The sequence below is a fragment of the Ambystoma mexicanum genome, chromosome 5p, assembly GCF_040938575.1.
Source record: "Ambystoma mexicanum isolate Mex_15411 chromosome 5p, UKY_AmexF1_1, whole genome shotgun sequence".
NCBI lineage: Eukaryota > Metazoa > Chordata > Amphibia > Caudata > Ambystomatidae > Ambystoma > Ambystoma mexicanum.
The window spans coordinates 1,066,214,579-1,066,231,074 of record NC_090930.1 but is presented as its reverse complement, the minus strand read 5'-3'; the positions used below and the strand labels follow the sequence as shown (position 1 = coordinate 1,066,231,074).

The 16,496-nt window shown below is 46.5% G+C and overlaps 1 protein-coding gene across 2 annotated transcripts in view; it reads left to right on the top strand.

Moving 5' to 3' along the window:
* ATXN1 (ataxin 1) overlaps positions 1-16,496 on the top strand; it is a 1,517,977-nt gene that overhangs the window by 1,190,814 nt on the left and 310,667 nt on the right. For both annotated transcript variants that reach the window (XM_069613567.1, XM_069613566.1), the window contains exon 6: positions 5,378-5,480. The gene's annotated coding sequence lies outside the window, so the exon portion shown is untranslated. The remainder of the gene's footprint in view (positions 1-5,377; positions 5,481-16,496) is intronic.

Below are 16,496 nucleotides of genomic sequence, written 5' to 3'. Positions count from 1 at the left end.
AGTACGATAGTTAATTTCACATCCTTACTGTTCATGGCCTGTAAAAATGTCATTGTATTTTCCCCTTGTTCCCTCACTTGCCTTGAAGCGCTTTGAAACACATTGTGTATTGGTGCTATATAAATAAACTATCATATCATATCAATAGATGAAAGGCTCAGATCACCCGCGTGGATGCTGGGAGTGCATTTCACAGTGACGGGAGCAACACTGTGAAATGCAAACGTAAAAAATAGCATTTCCATCCCTATTTGAGGGATGGGTATTAAACCGCAGCTGTCACACTTCAAGAAAAATACAAGACAAGATCAGAAATGGCCCCTCATGATGTACGCATTTATAATTTATAATTGTTCTTTTATAAGGTGCTTAATACCAGCGAGTGGTTCCTAAGCGCAGTATCAGGATTCGAACCTGTGTTGTGCTGTGTTGTCTTGCTTCCAAGACACATGCGTTGCCCCTGAGCTATCCTTTCTCCCCTTCCTCTACAGCGGTTGCAAATTAAAAGTGCGTCCTGTTTGTGAACACAGGATGCGCTTTTAAATGCGCACAAATGCCCCCTGATTTGCGGAAATGCACAAGGGGTTGAAAAAGGCCATCTGAACGTGTACATCCAATATGTACAGGTTCAGCGGCCCTTGGTGAGTTGAGCTGCTCCTTTTCTTTGGCGGAAGTGACTAGACGTGCTAGCACATTTCACAACTTATGCAAAAAACACGTTTGCTAATCTAGCTCATAGCTGTACAGGAAGGTGTACACATACATACAGCATCTCGCCCACAGTCGCCGTACCTGTCCAGCTGTCTTTGAAGCATTCTGCTTTAGGGTCGCCTAAACCCCCCCTACTGCTTCCTGCCCACCAAACAGCTTTCACCTTTCACACCTCCACCCCCATCTTATCAAGGCTCAGGTGGTCCATGGATGTGGCGGCACTTGCTGATTTTGCGTGATGCAGGCTAACACTTCACAAAGCCTGAGTCCAACACGAGAGGAGCTGGAAGCCCTGGAGTGCCAACTAATGTGCAAGAGCACGGGATCAATCGGATTTGTTAATTTTAGTTCGCCCCATGTAAATACTTGCAGAATCTCCATGGGGGCAAAAAGACAAACCTGCCCCGTGGTTCAAGGAAAACGGGGGTAAATGCCCTCTCTGACCCCATGCACTTGGCGCCTATGCCGGTCAGTAACATGTCAATGCTTTGCAGGTGGCAGATGCATCGGGGTCTGAAAGGGAGACCCTGTGGTGGAGGACTGACCCCAGCACTCTCTCTCTCTAGGGCCACCACTGTGCAGCAGTCCTGTCACTAGCACGTTACGTGAATTGCTCTGGTGCCGGGTAGCGTTGCGCTTAGATCTGCCTAAAGATGTGTGGGAACCCATTTTAGTATGATGTTTGGGGTCACCCCTTGTTTAGATCAGAAAACAGTCTAAGGCACTCGTGCAGTGCATACATTATAATTTAGACAAAGAAATATAGCTGGGGTTATTAGCTGACAATTATCATGAGATGGCCAGCCAGCAGGGAGCTGAAGCATTAAATGCCCTCTGAAAAGCTATATATCCTTCTTTGACAGCAGGTGGCTGTTGTGGTGGGACCAGTGTTAAAAAGCAACAAGGTGATAATAACACTTCTGTTTACCCCGAGGGAAGTGACGGCGGACGGGCTCCAGCAAACGCAGCGCCGCAAAGTACGCATTTTAAGCCACAAAACGGAAATAGTATAGAAAGGGATATACTGCTGTGTTGTTAGACTGCTGCCTGGCAACATGGTGGCAGTTGCTGGGGGCCCCTTTGAGGGCTCAAGGCCCCTATCAATTGAAATGCCCTGACGCTGTCCCTGGTTACACGGATAGATGAACTAATCGGCCGATTCCAACTAATTGTTGTCACTGCTGGCCACTCTGCGCTAATGGGTTTGTAAAACTTCCTTGCACTAGGGCTAAATTGCCTGACCCGGCCAAAAAAATGTGTTTTTCACCGTAATATTTTATGTAATGTGCCCTCTGTAGTCTGAAAATCCTCTTTCTTTTAAGTGGACGGCACCTGTGGAGTAACTTTGCTGAAAATGGTGGGGGTTTGGGCTGGATGAGGTCATCTAAATGAAAGGGGACCCTGTCAAATGAGTGGGGCACAATGGTGTGCCACAAAAGTTGGGAGGGGGAACACCCTTGCCCTCCCCTGCCCACCCCAAATGACCCTGTCATGGCAGTCAATGCCCATGTGCGCTGAACTGTACCACAGCCTCGTGGCCGTGCACGTCTGTGAGGGAACAATGCTTCATGTCTCTCAATTGTGCGCTATATTTACATTGCAAATCCTCATGTCCTCCGAGCTGGTTTGTGGTGCTTGGAATGTGCATTGCAAATTTCTTGAAGCGATGTGCGTGTGTCATGAATGTTCTCTCTGAAAGACGGTCCGCTTGCAGCAAGGGAGCCCGCCGTTCTGCATAAGTGAGGTGGCGCGCATGCAGAAGTCCGCTGAGGAGCAGTGGTGGCAGCGAGGGGCCGCGCTACAGGGCGGTGATGCAATAACGGGGCGCTCTCCACCAAGCATGACAGCAGTCAGACTGGAGGCGTCCCCAGGGTCGGATTGGGGCATTAAATTGTCTCAGGCACCAAGGAAAACGTGGCCCACCGTTGCAAATGGCAATTTGTTCCTTTTGCGACAGGCTGTTTGAATAGCACCCATGGGGGACTTTTTTTCATAAAATCGGATGCAAATGTTGCATTTTAAAGAACATTCATTCAGCAACACTGGTCAAAACTACTAGCCGCATAGTGAAGTAACTCCTCAAACTGGCCCACATGCGACAAAAAAGTGACCCACTGACCCATAAAACTGGCCAACACCAGTATTTTGTGTTTTTGATTTGGGCATTGCACCATAGATAGGCCAGTCTGAGCCTGGGCCTCCCTCTAGAGCAGTGGTATTCAAACCTTTTTTATGCTTAGTCTTCCACCCCCCCCCTTTAGGAAATATATTGTTCCCTGGCCCCCACAGATATGCAATATCTGCATATATTTTCTATTAAAAGCAATCATCGTTTTACCTCACTGAATGAAACCCCACCGCTCTCCCCCCCCCCCCCCCCAAGTCCCCACAGTTTAAATATACCTGCTCCATAGTGGCTCACGTCATCAAATGGAGACTCTGCTCCAGCAGTTTTAGGGACTTGCTTGAGCAGAAAAGCAGAAAGGATATGTCCAAAAGAGGTCACTGGATTGGGGGTGGGGCGGAGGGGGGGTGCGGGGGGGTTTGGAGGTGTGGGCTTTAGGGGCAGGAGGTGTCCGAATGGGTTTGAGAGTTTCTCTTTAATTCACCCGGTTCTGAACCATTTCTTTTGGAAATACACCAAGCAGCCCAGGCTTGGCAGTTTTTGTGAAAGATGAAAGGGCTACTTCTAGAGAAAGCTATGGGTTACTCTAACTATAGCTTAATGACAGGGCTCATTGGTTAAGAAGTGGGCAACAAAATCTACCCAAACTCATAGTACTGCACATTAAGTAAAGCAAAGGTGTACATGCTAAGGGCAATCGTGAACCCAAATGATGAACTATTGCCAATCATGTTGACGGGCAACACCGATATCTAGAGGAAGAGCGGTGCCTCCTCACAAACTGCCTTATGTTGCCCAGAGCTTGAGTGCGCAGGGTCGGTTCCATGTAATAATGTCCCTGCAAAAATGTCTCCTGACAAAAAATTTGCTGTTTTTTGCTGAGACAGTATTACATTGAACATGCGGGGCAGAACCCCCCCAATCCCTGATTTATTATTTTTTTTTTTTACAAGATGTGTAGGGGACATCCCCGCAACCTGTCTCCATCCATGTCACCATATATAATGTTGCCATTATTGCCTGATACAGCAGGTCCTGAGGATCTGCATAAGGTGCGGAATCCCAAGCACCCCACATCAAATCTTTAATTCGGATTTCTCCATTAAACAAACAAGATAAAACAAATTACAAACATCTTCAAATTGCCTTTATCATCATTTACAGCCCAGATGGAAGAGCTAAGAGTGAGTAAGGGGAGGGGGATTCAGCATAAAGACTGGATGTGGGGTAGAGTTGATCGCTTACAAAGGGGCATCTTACAATACAGGTAAAGTGCGACCCCTCGGGCCGTGCTCTTTGTAGGAAGCGGAGCCCTGGCAGACAAATAATAACCAATCTCTCGAAAGCAGGTGTTACGTCATCAGCGACGCATGGCGCCTGGCAAAATAATTGGGGAAATCGTGTGGTGATCCTCCAATGCATTGGGACTGTGATGCTTCATAAGCCCCGCAATACCAAGGAGAGCGTCTCGTTTTCTTGTCCTGCCTTATGTCTTCTGCGTTTCTCCAGAGCCTCTGCCCCAGTTCCTTATGAAGCATGGGCCTTGGGAAGCGCAAGGGTGCAGGAATTCTGGCCGGGTTTAGCTGTCTCGCCGAGACCCCTAATGTGTGGGTGAGTCACCAAGAGGGATTTTGGCATACTTTTGCCAGCTTGTGATCCATCCTGCAGGAGATTGCATGGTTCTCTGTTGGGCTTGTCCCTCGGTGGCCTGATGATGTTTGTATGCAATTCATGCAGGGTGCAACATTTGCGCTAGCCACTGGCTAGTGATATTTGACTTTTGGCGAGAGACATATCGGTGTGCTGTGTGTACGTATAGAATTGAGGTGGCGAGTTACTTTTTTATAGCTGACTAGTATTAACTCGCAAGTAGAATATTTACCCCGGTGCATAAATATTTGTTACTGGAATAAATCTGTGACTGCAACACGTGGTTTTCCAAGTAAATGACATGTGGCTGTGTTCATTTCACACCCGGCCCATGGCACCCTCTGAGGCATCTTAAAGTAAGAGTTGCCTGAGAAGGAAAATGTCCCAGAATTCCTGCACAGAGGTGGGAGAGAGGGTGGAGCCTCGATGCGTTAACCTCTGTAGTAATTTAACAGATGGCGGGGGTCCAACAACCTCTCATGTGTCCCAGATCCAAAGGGAAGACAGACTTGATGGATAACAGACGATGCTTGAGGCTGAACCTAAGAGGGACAAGATCCCTTGGCAGTCAGTGTCTGGAGGCGCACCGGCGCTCTTTCTGACCCTCCCTGTCTGCCATGTGGTAGGCAGCGCTCTATGCCTCGGCATGACTGCACAGGGGCAACACGCTCATCTTGGAAGCAAGATGACGCAGAAGTAAGATGACGCGGAGCACCACAGGTTTGATCCTCGGGTCTGCGCTTAGAAACCTCTGGGTATTAAGCATGTTATAAATAACCCCTTACAATTACATTGCAAAGTCATGGGGGGATGTGTGTCTGTACCAGCAGAGGTTGACGGGATAGGCAGTCCAACTGATCCTCTGCTCAACACATCTTCTTTGTATTTCAGCGGCAGGACAGAAGGACAGAGCCAGCATGGAAGCAAACACAAGACCAGATGCAAAGAACCAGTAACTCAGAGAGGACCCCCCTGTTGAAACTGGAGCAGACAGGTAGGGGGACTCCCAATGTCTATATACCTCCTTAACTTGAAAGCACTGATAACAAGGAGTCTGAGGAGAAAATATGAAACATGTTTTGTTCAATGCTCAGACCACCCCTTGTCTATGCCGATACTTAATGCTTGGGATGTAGGCGGCGCACAGATAGGTTTGCCAAATCAAATGTACTGAAGCTGATAAGAAGTGTCTTTCATGGATGGTGTTCTGGGCAGCCCATCTGCCATCAGGCAGTGGAGATGCTTGGGCATGCCAGCTGTTTCAAGGCACAAGTGGGTGATTCCTTGGTTGTGACGGTTCGGTTGTAAAATAAATAAATATATTTAAAACACTTCTTAACATAAAGTAGAGCACAGAACACCTCTGACATCAACTTTTCCTATTCTTTTATCCCCCCTCCCCACCCCTTTTTAGTCCCCTTAAGTGCTTTTACCCCGTTTGGCCTTTCTTTGGTTTTTTGTTCGTTTGGTCTTAAGTGTGAATGTTTTATATGCGCCCCGAAGCCTATGGGCGCGTGGCGGGCTATAAGCATTAAATAATAATAAGAGAGGTAGGTCCGCGTGAGTTGGTGACTAGGATAACGAAGTCTTGAAACGCACGCTCTTCTGTATGGTCTCCCACCTCAACCTGGTACTGTTCAGATTTTTGTATCATGTGTTTTTAGTGTTTGTTGTTTGATTTATATGTATCTTGTATTGGAACTTACTAATAATGTGTTTGCATTTTGATAAATGAATCGATTGTATCTGTGCTCAATGCATTGAACTACATTGATGAGGTGATGGACTGAATTGTGATGGTGTGCTGTTTTTTGTCTCTGGGAATCAAAACTAGGGACCGTCTCTTAAGATTTGAGGTATTGTGCACTACATTATATTGGGTATTCCTTCTGATTCGGTTTTGTGTATGCTGATTGAGCCCAAAGAATCCAAGAGTAGGGCCGCCCGAAGGTGTGTAGTGTTGAGACTGTCTGCTAGCCTCCTCAGAGGCTAAGCCAGGATTGTCTAGCAAATGGGGCCCGAATCTAATGTAGTTGGGCCCACCGCACTGACAAAAATATCTGTAAATGCCCACACAGCGCTGCTGAGTGAGCATTTACAGATTTTGGGTGGGCCTTGCCCCTCAGGCCCTACCCTGCCTACGCCTCTGGCTTGCCTTTAAGGGACGCACATGTAAGCAACATCTCAGTTTGGCCTCCCTTTCCCTGCTTCTGTGAAATCCTTGCTACCCCTCCCCTCAGCATGTAGAACTGTCCCGCCTCAGCACAGTTCTACACTTCAATATCATTGCATCCTCAATGCAAATTGACTTTTCAATTGTACCATTTAAGGATAGGAAAGAGCACCTTGAAATGAAAACGTTATCCCCTGCCGCAGGGTTGCTTCTCGAAAACATGGCTGTTTTGTGGGTCAGTGTTGGGGCAAATGACCCTGGGCTTCCACAAGATATAATGTACTCCCGGCCGGATTTTGAAAGGGTTTGACCTGCCTATGTACTACACGATTCTGCATCCATCCAACTACCTGCACAGTAGCCAAGTCGTGGAGTCTGCTTGGGAGGACATGCGTGTGTGTTTTGACAGATTTTAATGCAATCCCGCTGGCTTGCAGTCATACTTGAAAAGAGTAGGAGCCCTAGTTTTGTAACCCCTATTTTTTTTTATGTACACCTCTGTCTGCCGTGATGGAGGAGGCACCCCATTCTCACATACACACACACATACCCACACACTCTTGTTGGACTTTCCATCTTTGTGTTTTATTTTACTTTTTCCTTCCACATTTTGATTTTGTTACTGAAGGCCTTTTATGATTTTGAGATATCTAGTCAATTCTTCTAAAACCATTCCATTTAATACCATTCCATCGAAATGTTTCCATCTAAAAAAATGTTCATCTAATGCATGTTTTGGGTGGGTAAAGGGTTAATTTTTGTTCAGGTGTATTTTAAGGGGTAAAAAAATTGGGTTTTAAGGTGACCCTCCCCCACCCCCAACAAAACAAAATGCATTAGATGGACTTTTTTTTTAGAGGGAACAATTTCGATGGAATGGCATTAGATGCAAAGGTTTTAGAGGAAATGACCATAAACCGTTTTTAAGGGTGTTTCCCTCATTTTTCTTCCCTTTTATATGTGAATATGTAGTAAAAACCTGTCCTCACTTTTTGGACTCATCAACGGTTTTCTTACACAAGCACATTATGACACATTGTATTATATTACATTTTTTTATGTCATATTTGCAATGTCATGTCACGTTGTGCAAGGCCAGCAAGGGCTGTGACGTGCACCACTCTACACACAGCCAAATAATGAAATAACTCACATTAGAGGCCCTCAGATCAGGAAAGGGGCCACGTCACTCAATGTAGACTGGTAAAAACATATTCTACAATCCTTCTGAACCTGAGATTTGCCACCTGCTAACAAGACAAAGGGCTGGTCCTGTGGAGTTACCACAGGATTTCAAGTGATGGTAATTCCACATTTTTGTCGTCCACAGGACTCCATGGGGATTTCTGGCAGATTTAGCACTGGCGGAATTACTGCATGATAAATCTGCTGATTTGTGGAGGCAAAGTGGAGGGTTTACCTCCAGCAAAAAGCTAAAGTGGAGGATTCCACCACTTTTCCTCTGAAAATCCTTGGACCTACCACACAGTAATTCTGCTGCCGTTAAATCCACCCAAAAATTCTAATTTTCTGGTGCAGAAAAAGTGGCAGTAACGGAATTACCGCCACTTTTTTCCTGCACAGTCAAACTTGTAATGAGGCCCAAGGTAACTACAGCCCAGGTTAAAAAGGGTAGATAAGGCTGGGTTATGCAGATAAACTTCCAGGAGACGCCAGCCACAGGCCAAGAGGGATCTAACCTCCCACACCACCATTACCATCGTAACGTAGCTCCTAGCAGGCCTTTAGAACTTCTAGGCCGCCAGGTCAGGAGCTTTGCTCCCAGATGAGCCACATATCACATCTTTCCTCATTTAGGAATGTCCCTAGTTCCTCCCAGCTTTTCTTTCAATCGAACCTGGACGTTCGTGGACGTTCGGTGGCTGGGAATAAATAGAAGAGTGTGCGCTCTTCTGTTACCATGAGCATAGCTTGAGCACACCTAGGATGTGCAGGAAGGCCTCAGAACCTGTGCATAAGGTGCCAGACAGCCTCTGCATACAGGCCTTATTATGGTGCCCTACTACATTGTGGTCCTGAATGTGAATGATTAATTGACTAAGTGAGCGAGTTATGTGTCATTTTGCAACCTTGCCTCTAATGTAATCAGTGGCGCCCCCAGACATTTTTCATAGGGGTGTCTTGATAAGGTTACTGGAAATCTTGGGGTGGCACACCAAAACAAGCTCATAACTGGCAGGCGGGTCAGTGGGGGGGGCAGCGTTTTCTTAAGGGTAGCCGTGGACCCGCTTGGCCACCCCGTGGTGGCGCCTCTGAATGCAATTCTCTCGTACTGCATTACAGTGGCATATTTACCATTCCCTGCCACTACAGGTCATTTAATGGGAGGTCTGATCACTTTTGTGACTACCTCCTTGGATGTTAATGTGGAACCATTGCCTCAATCAACAGATACTGTTCAGATATTGTGTATTGCATCTGCTCACACTGATAATTGCCTCATTTTTAATTTGTAAAGCAATAACCCAAACTCTACTTTGGCCCTCATTAGAAGTTTGTCAGTATCCCGCAAGTAACTCCAGCGGGATACCGGCAAACGGACCTACCGTTACCGGCGCCCGATATGCCAGATTTACCAGATTTACCATCATATTACAGGTGCTGGCAACCGTAGATAAGTCCCCATTCCATGGAGTCCATAGGACTATTAATATCTATAATGTTTTGTGGTAACAGGTGGTCTAAAAGAAAAAAGAGTGGCCACTTTCAACTGTAATGAACACGTCCCTGGACAAAGTTTGGACTTCACAGGTGAAAGTGGCCATGTTCTTTTTTCCATTAGACCACCCGTTACCACAAACATTATAATAGATGTAGTTACAACAGAAGAAAGGGGGAATTGTTAAACAGAAAAATGTACGTATCTTGCTGAAAATAGGAATTGAATTCATGAAGATGTCTTGAGTCTGTGAGTGGAGCTAAATACGAATACTGAGGATATTGTTACGCATGGAGAGACGGGTAACACACTAATGCTTTCCCAATAACCAAGGGTGTTAAACAAGGATTTGCGGTTGCTTCCCTCCGTTTTAATTGGTTTGAAGGAAAGCTTGCTTACTTGTACATTGGGTGTTCAACAAACCGCTGTTTATCTTAAGGCAATGACGCAGTACTTATAGAGTGTACCGCAGATGCACTGTACGCCCTCCTTAGAGCCTATGGTAGTTGTATGAGTTCTTGACACATGGCACACAATGTCCACTTGCCACTAGCTATTGGCTGGTGATATTTGACACTTGGCAAGTAAGAAATTGTGTTCTGTGTGTGTTTATATGTAGTATTGAGGTTGCAAGTGACTTTTTATAACTGGATAGTTAGCAGCTTGCAACTTGCGTTTGTGTCCCCTGCTCGACAGATGTCTGTTATTGTTGTAAAATTCAAAATTGTGATTTATCATTACAGAAAAAGGAGGAATAACTCATTCCATTTTGCTGAGCAATCTCTGGAAATAGTTAATGATTTTGACTATTTAGGGTTAAGGATAATTGGTCACATCACATAGAGAAAATGGCTGCCAAAATGACACAAGCAAGTGGTGGAGTTCTATACTTTACAAGGAATCATGGAGGCCGTGCATTCTATCCAGCACTGAAGGTACATGAAGCTACATGTCATGGGATGGATGACTAGGTATGCCGGCGGTGTCTAGGCGCTGTCATCCTGTTCTTGACGCAACTGGGAACCAACGTTTGAGATCATTATTAGCGGCTTGGGCATCTACGGTTAGGATTATTATAGCGACCCAGTAACTCCCATATCAGACCCCTGACGCCAGCTACTTTCGCGTTTCAAAATGGCTTAATGAAAAACCTGTTTTGAATCGGGAGAATTTGATGGATGTATTGCCTTTGGATGAGTGGAGTGCCACTAGATGGCTTAGTACTGCACGGAGAATGTTGTCAGATGTTGGTTGTTTACATTTTTCTCTTAACACATCTTCAAAAAAACTCCTTGGGTTGTAATGGCCTTGAAAAGTATGCATGTCAAGACAAATCTTTCCTCCGTCATGGCATGAAGTCAGATAGCGTCGACCGTGATGACCTTCCTTCCTTAAGCTTGCGTGAAAAATGATTCCACCGATTACCTTCCATATGTCTCCAATGCCACCCTCAGGATGGAACATTGCGCTATTTCATCTGAATCAATCACCTTTGGCAGCAAAAACAGCAAAATGGTGCCCAGGTAGATAGACGTCCTGCCGCCGTAACCCAGCAGGATATTTCGCACTTTATGTTCCTTTGTCACCTTTATTCAGTTCTTTTGTCTAGCAATCTTAAACCATTGATAGACAACCTACGGTGTCATGCAGCATTGTATTAGTTATTACACGCTAAGTATTTAAATGTTACTTTATTGCTGCACTGAAGATAAAAATGAACATATATAATAATATCCCATTTTTATATGTAAATTCATTCATTGATAGATTCTCTTTTATATTGATTTTATTTTTCGTTTGTCTTATTTCTCCATGTCACTGGTTAATTGTTCTTATTGTATAATATGTTGTTTGCTTAATGAAATGTTTTGGATAATGCAAATTGACTAGCAGTTCACTACATGCAAGGGTGATACTCATTCTCTCTTCTCCACCTGAGGCCCATCTGGAAAGGCTCGGTTTGGAGCCGACCCACTGTGAAACTCTCCTTTTGTGGACCTCAGCACTAATTCTGCATACAACTAATTCCTTGGTCTGACACCTCTGTCGGCATGTTTGGCTTTACCAGCAACGCATCTGGCTATCGCCAGTAAAAGGTCAATATGATTATCTGGTTAGTAGTCCGCTCAACTCCCAGGGTCATCGCTGCGCTGATCCGCAACATGACTTAATGTAATGTAGCAATTACTCCTGCGTCGGTGGGCATACAGGGCAGTAACAGACTGCCAGCCTGAGCCTAGGCAGGGCCGAGCGAAGCGAGGGCAGCGGTGAGGACACAGGGTCTTTACCCGCCCTGCACGCCTCTGACAAGGGGGTGATAGCTATTCACACCACAGGGTTTCATCTAGTGTGCGAATAGTTTTTTTTTATGGGAGATTGCCTCCTGTAAAAATTAAAAAAGCAAGATTGCCGCCACCAAGGTCCCTTTTGTATTTGTAGTAAGGCAGCCTCAAAGGAAGGAGAGGAGGTGTCGAAAGCCTCAGCAGGTAAGTGGGGTTGGTGGCGGCTGGGGGGTGACATGGGGGGCATCGGTAGGGTCTTGGAGGAGGAAGGGTAGCGAGGCTGAAGGAGTCCGAGGATGACACAAAATTGGTGGTATCCGGTGAATGGCTTTGGGTGGCTGGAAAAGTGGTACACTGTTAGGTTCCATCCATGTTTCCAGCCACCTGATTGGCTGAGCGCTCTTCCCCGATTGTGAATGCCTCCAACTCACCCCTTCTTTTAATTATGTATTTCTTTCAGAAAAAAAACTAAAAACGATACCTTCTTCCCAATGATCACTATCACTGGCCGTTATGCTTTCCTTTCCCAACACATGAGTTAAGATTGTACACTTTTGACTCCATGACTTTACCCAATCTTCCCCTCTCTCGCTTTCCTTTTCTCCATGTCCTTTCACCATGGTCTGGCAGGGCACCCTAGGCTGGGTCACAGCTCTCCTTCACGCGCACAAGGCTCTGCACTATGGTGGTGATGTGCGCAGTTTAGAAGAGAAATACGTTGTCGCTGCCGAGCCGAGAGGTTTGGGCAGAGGTGTTACATCTATCACGTTCCAAGCTGATCTAGACATCCTGGCTGGACCTTGGTGGGCACAGGATTCTTATCCACTTCCTTTCTTGTGTGTGGATGATGGGTGGCTGGGAGCTGGATTTCCATCGCTCCCATGAGCCCACACTGACAGAGGATTTGCTCTGGGCATCTGCCTATGGGGAGTGGAGAAGGGATCTCTGACGATTGATTGCCGAGCACCTCCAGGCCCGTCAACACTCGCTGCTCTATGCCGAAATAGATGTTTATTTTCTGTAAGGCCTTTGGTTGTATCGTGGCAGCCTGATTCCCTCACCCACAGTCTTGCTATTGTGAGAGGAACCTTGACATCCTGAAGCACTTGCTCATTAAATGAAAGAAAATGCACAATTTTGGGAAGCGTTATGGACCCGAAGGGAGCCCATTGGGATCCTTCTGGATTCCGGACAAATTATTCCTTAAATCAAGGTGTCTGGTTTTCAGGCGTTAAGTTCATACTGCTGAACCCTAAATGTCTCACACTCTGGTCCGTGGATTCTTGATGGACAGGTCTTTGCTTCATCCCGGGTGGGATGGCGAAGCTGGGCCATAATCGGGAACATTGCATCCCTTTGCGCGATGGCGCATAGGCCACCTTGGGTTCGGCAGACTCCATGAGAGCAGCCATTGGAACGGAGGGCGCTGCAGTGCTGGTCTATTCCCCTACACATGCACTCTGGCAAATCTCAAGTGGACCTCATCGGGGCATTCCTTGAGAACCCTCAACGATTGCCATGCTACTCAGGTAACAGTGCTCCGTCAGCTGAACGGTGCTTGCTTGTTCCCAATGTAGTTACAGCCCCGACAGTTGTCCGCTAAGTTTCCTATATCTACATCAGGTTTTGTTTTCGCACATATTTTTGGATTGTGGCCTCTACATTTCTGATTACTATGTTAGACGCATGGAGACCATGCAAATGGCGGCAAAGTGCAGTACACATACAAGTAACAAAATTTAGAGCGCCTGGAAACCTTGCAATTGACAGTGTTAAGAGGTACACATCCAAATAATCTATATAAAAAAGTCTGTATCTCTTTGCCTGTAGGATACACAAATAAATCAAGATTTTTTAAACAAACAAACAAAGTGTATGTTAAATGCATCGTCCACATTCGCAAAATTGCCCTTTTCCCCAAAAATAAGTTTCCATTTAGTGTTCATACAAGGTGAAATTAATTGAAATTAAGACTTTACGTTATGTCAGGAGGCAGAGTTTATAGCAGTTGTCTTCAGAAAGCCGTTGTGGGAGACAGTTAAATAAAAGAATACTTTGATGATTAGCCAGGTCTTTTAATTTGTTCGGAATGGCAGAGGAACATGAAGACTCAAGGCCAGAGTATAGAGGCTAGCAGGGAAGAGGCCCTTCCGCCAGCCACAGAAACACAGCCCATCTCCTCTTGCTTAAGTAACAAGGAAGCCAACAGATTGGCCACATTTTCAATGGGGGAATAGGCTGGGCTTATTTTTTGATCTCTTACAGTCAATCTGTTTCATCTATATGAGGCATGGAATTGCAGTCAATATTCCCCAAAATGCGTGGAGGAAATGCAATAGTCGCCAAGGGGTGGAATGACGGCAGCAGGAACAGATGGAAATGGTTTCAAGGTGACATGGTACTGCCACTGCAATGTTACTTCCAGGTGCCCCTCTTCCCGTCGGTGTTCTCGCCGCAGGATGCTCCAGCTCTCATCCTTGCATGCAAATGCACCGACACCGACTTTCTCATAAGTGCTCCCCAATGTGGCTTGCTTCTGGGTGCTCCCCAATGTGACTTGATTCTGGGTGCTCCCCAATGTGACTTGATTCTGGGTGCTCTGCACTCTGATTTTTATCTGGGTGCTCCCCCACTGTGATTTGCCCCTTGGTGCTTCTCCACTGTGATCTAGTCTAGACAGACACCCTGCTGTGATGGACAACATAGGAGTTTCTTTGCTCTTAGGCGCACCCCTACGAGGATGTTTGCAGGCCGCAGGGTTCGAAATTATAAAACCAGCTCCTGGGTGTCGGGTGTCGCCCAATAGGCAGTAGCTACTTCTGGGGAACCAGGAGTGAGAACCCATCGCACTGCACATCCAACTTCCACATAAGGTGCACACTTTCACTTTTTGTCCATCATGTATGATGCATTAGGTTTAAATGTGTACTAGATATGTCCTAATTCTTCTTTGTCAGCATTTTCAAATACTCAAAGTTAATGTCACATACTGATGTTTTTAAGGCATCAATTGGCACTGGGGAGCCAAATGTAGCTCCTGGTTGCTGTTGTTTTGAAGCTAATCGGGCTCTGCTAAGCTAGACGCAGGAGCTAATTAGCTCCCAGCTCCCCCAGTTTCCAACCCTGCATGGTTGCAATGGATAGGATACTCCAAATGCCTATTGGGGCCATCAGCTGCCGGTTCCGCTCACTAACACGGTTAAACTCCACTTTTTATAGTGCGTCACACACATCGACTAAGCCACCCACACATGACAACATCTCCTCCCATCACACACACACAAACTGAAAACAGCAGAACACTACATCTCCCCCACCAACTTGTACAATGCACTCCATCCAACAAATCCAAAGAATGAGGGCACATGAGGCTCCCTTCTGGATACAGATACCTCAAGTGCTCTTGACACAAATCACCTAAACTCATACCCGCACCCGGACCCCGGGCCCTTCACCTGCATGCACCATCACATCATCTTCCAGGTCTTCAGTGCAATGGTATTCCCATGACTCCTTAACCCGACAGGTCAGTTGCGTGCTTCAGGCTTACTGAGACTGTGCCCTGGCCCACTTCTTTACCTTGCGGGGGAGTCACATCCCTTGGGCAACACCTTCTGAGGGGGTGTTCACCTCTTCATCATCGTCGCATCCTCTCCCCCCCACCCCACTCACCTTAGTTGTGCTGACCCGTTCCCTCCTGCCTTCATCCCTCTCACTTCACTGCTGTCCCCGCCCCTTCCCTGTCCTTGCCCCTTTACAGCCCCGTTGATATCCCCTTCTGACACCTACTTCTGAGGGCAAATACACCAAACATCTAAAACTGGAGTGCGGAATTCCTTTTAGAGGGCAGGAAGATGCACAATGCATAAGGGTTTGGTCACTGTATGGCTGTGTTTCCAGATGCATAAGTGTGTCTTTCTTGGAGGGCAGCACATCCAGAGTTCTGTTTTTGAAGTCAAAGATCTACCTTTGGAAGGCAGGCAGCCTTCATTGGGCAATGGGTAGTGCATGCTGAATCATGTTGTTGGAACAGAAGAAAGGAAAGCAGATGCACTGAATCCACGCTAGTTCGATCTATGCATTTGGGGTCACGAGTATGCTGCTAGATCCAAAATGCTGAGCATCTTTGCTTGCTTGGAAGACAACAGCCACAATCTCCTGTTTTTCAGGGGAAACATCTACCTTTGGAGAAAAAAGAATCCTGGTTTCTGAAAACCGGGAAAAATTCTGCAGCCTTCTTGAAGTTTCTGGGTCATAGGCCAGCCAGCTTTAGCTCGCCAGATGTCTTGCACTACAACTTCCATCGGCCCCAGCCAGCACAGTCAATGGTTATGGATCATGGGAGCCATAGTTCATAACATCTGGAGAGCGACAAGTTGCAGACCGCTCTTCGAGGCAAATCAGCTCTGTTTTTGGGAGTGTGCATCCGGAGTTTGCATATAGTGCAAGATCAAACTCTTGAGTGCCCGCTGCCCCCAATAGGGTAACCACAGCTTTCCTTATCAATGTATGCATCGAAGAGGACCAGCCCGGGCCTCTGTTCCGGTGTACTGAATGCCAAGCCACAAGGTTTGTCCTTGAATCAGTGGGAGGAAGTCAATATATGTTTGAGTTTCCTGTGCCGCCCAAGAGAGATTGGGAGTTGGGCTCCGAGTCTGGCAGTGAGTGCTGCCTCCGCCTCTATCCAGGAAGACGCATACCGTGGTACCATTTCCACGCCAACCTTCTAAATTCTGCACTGGATTAACCCATTCTGCGTCCCATTGTACCTGCTGGAGGCATGAAAAGCACCCGCCGCCAGTGGTAGAAGTGTACCAAAAAAAGCAGTGGAACTGTGACCCTGGCAGGGGACAGAGTAGGGAGGAAGGGAGCAGC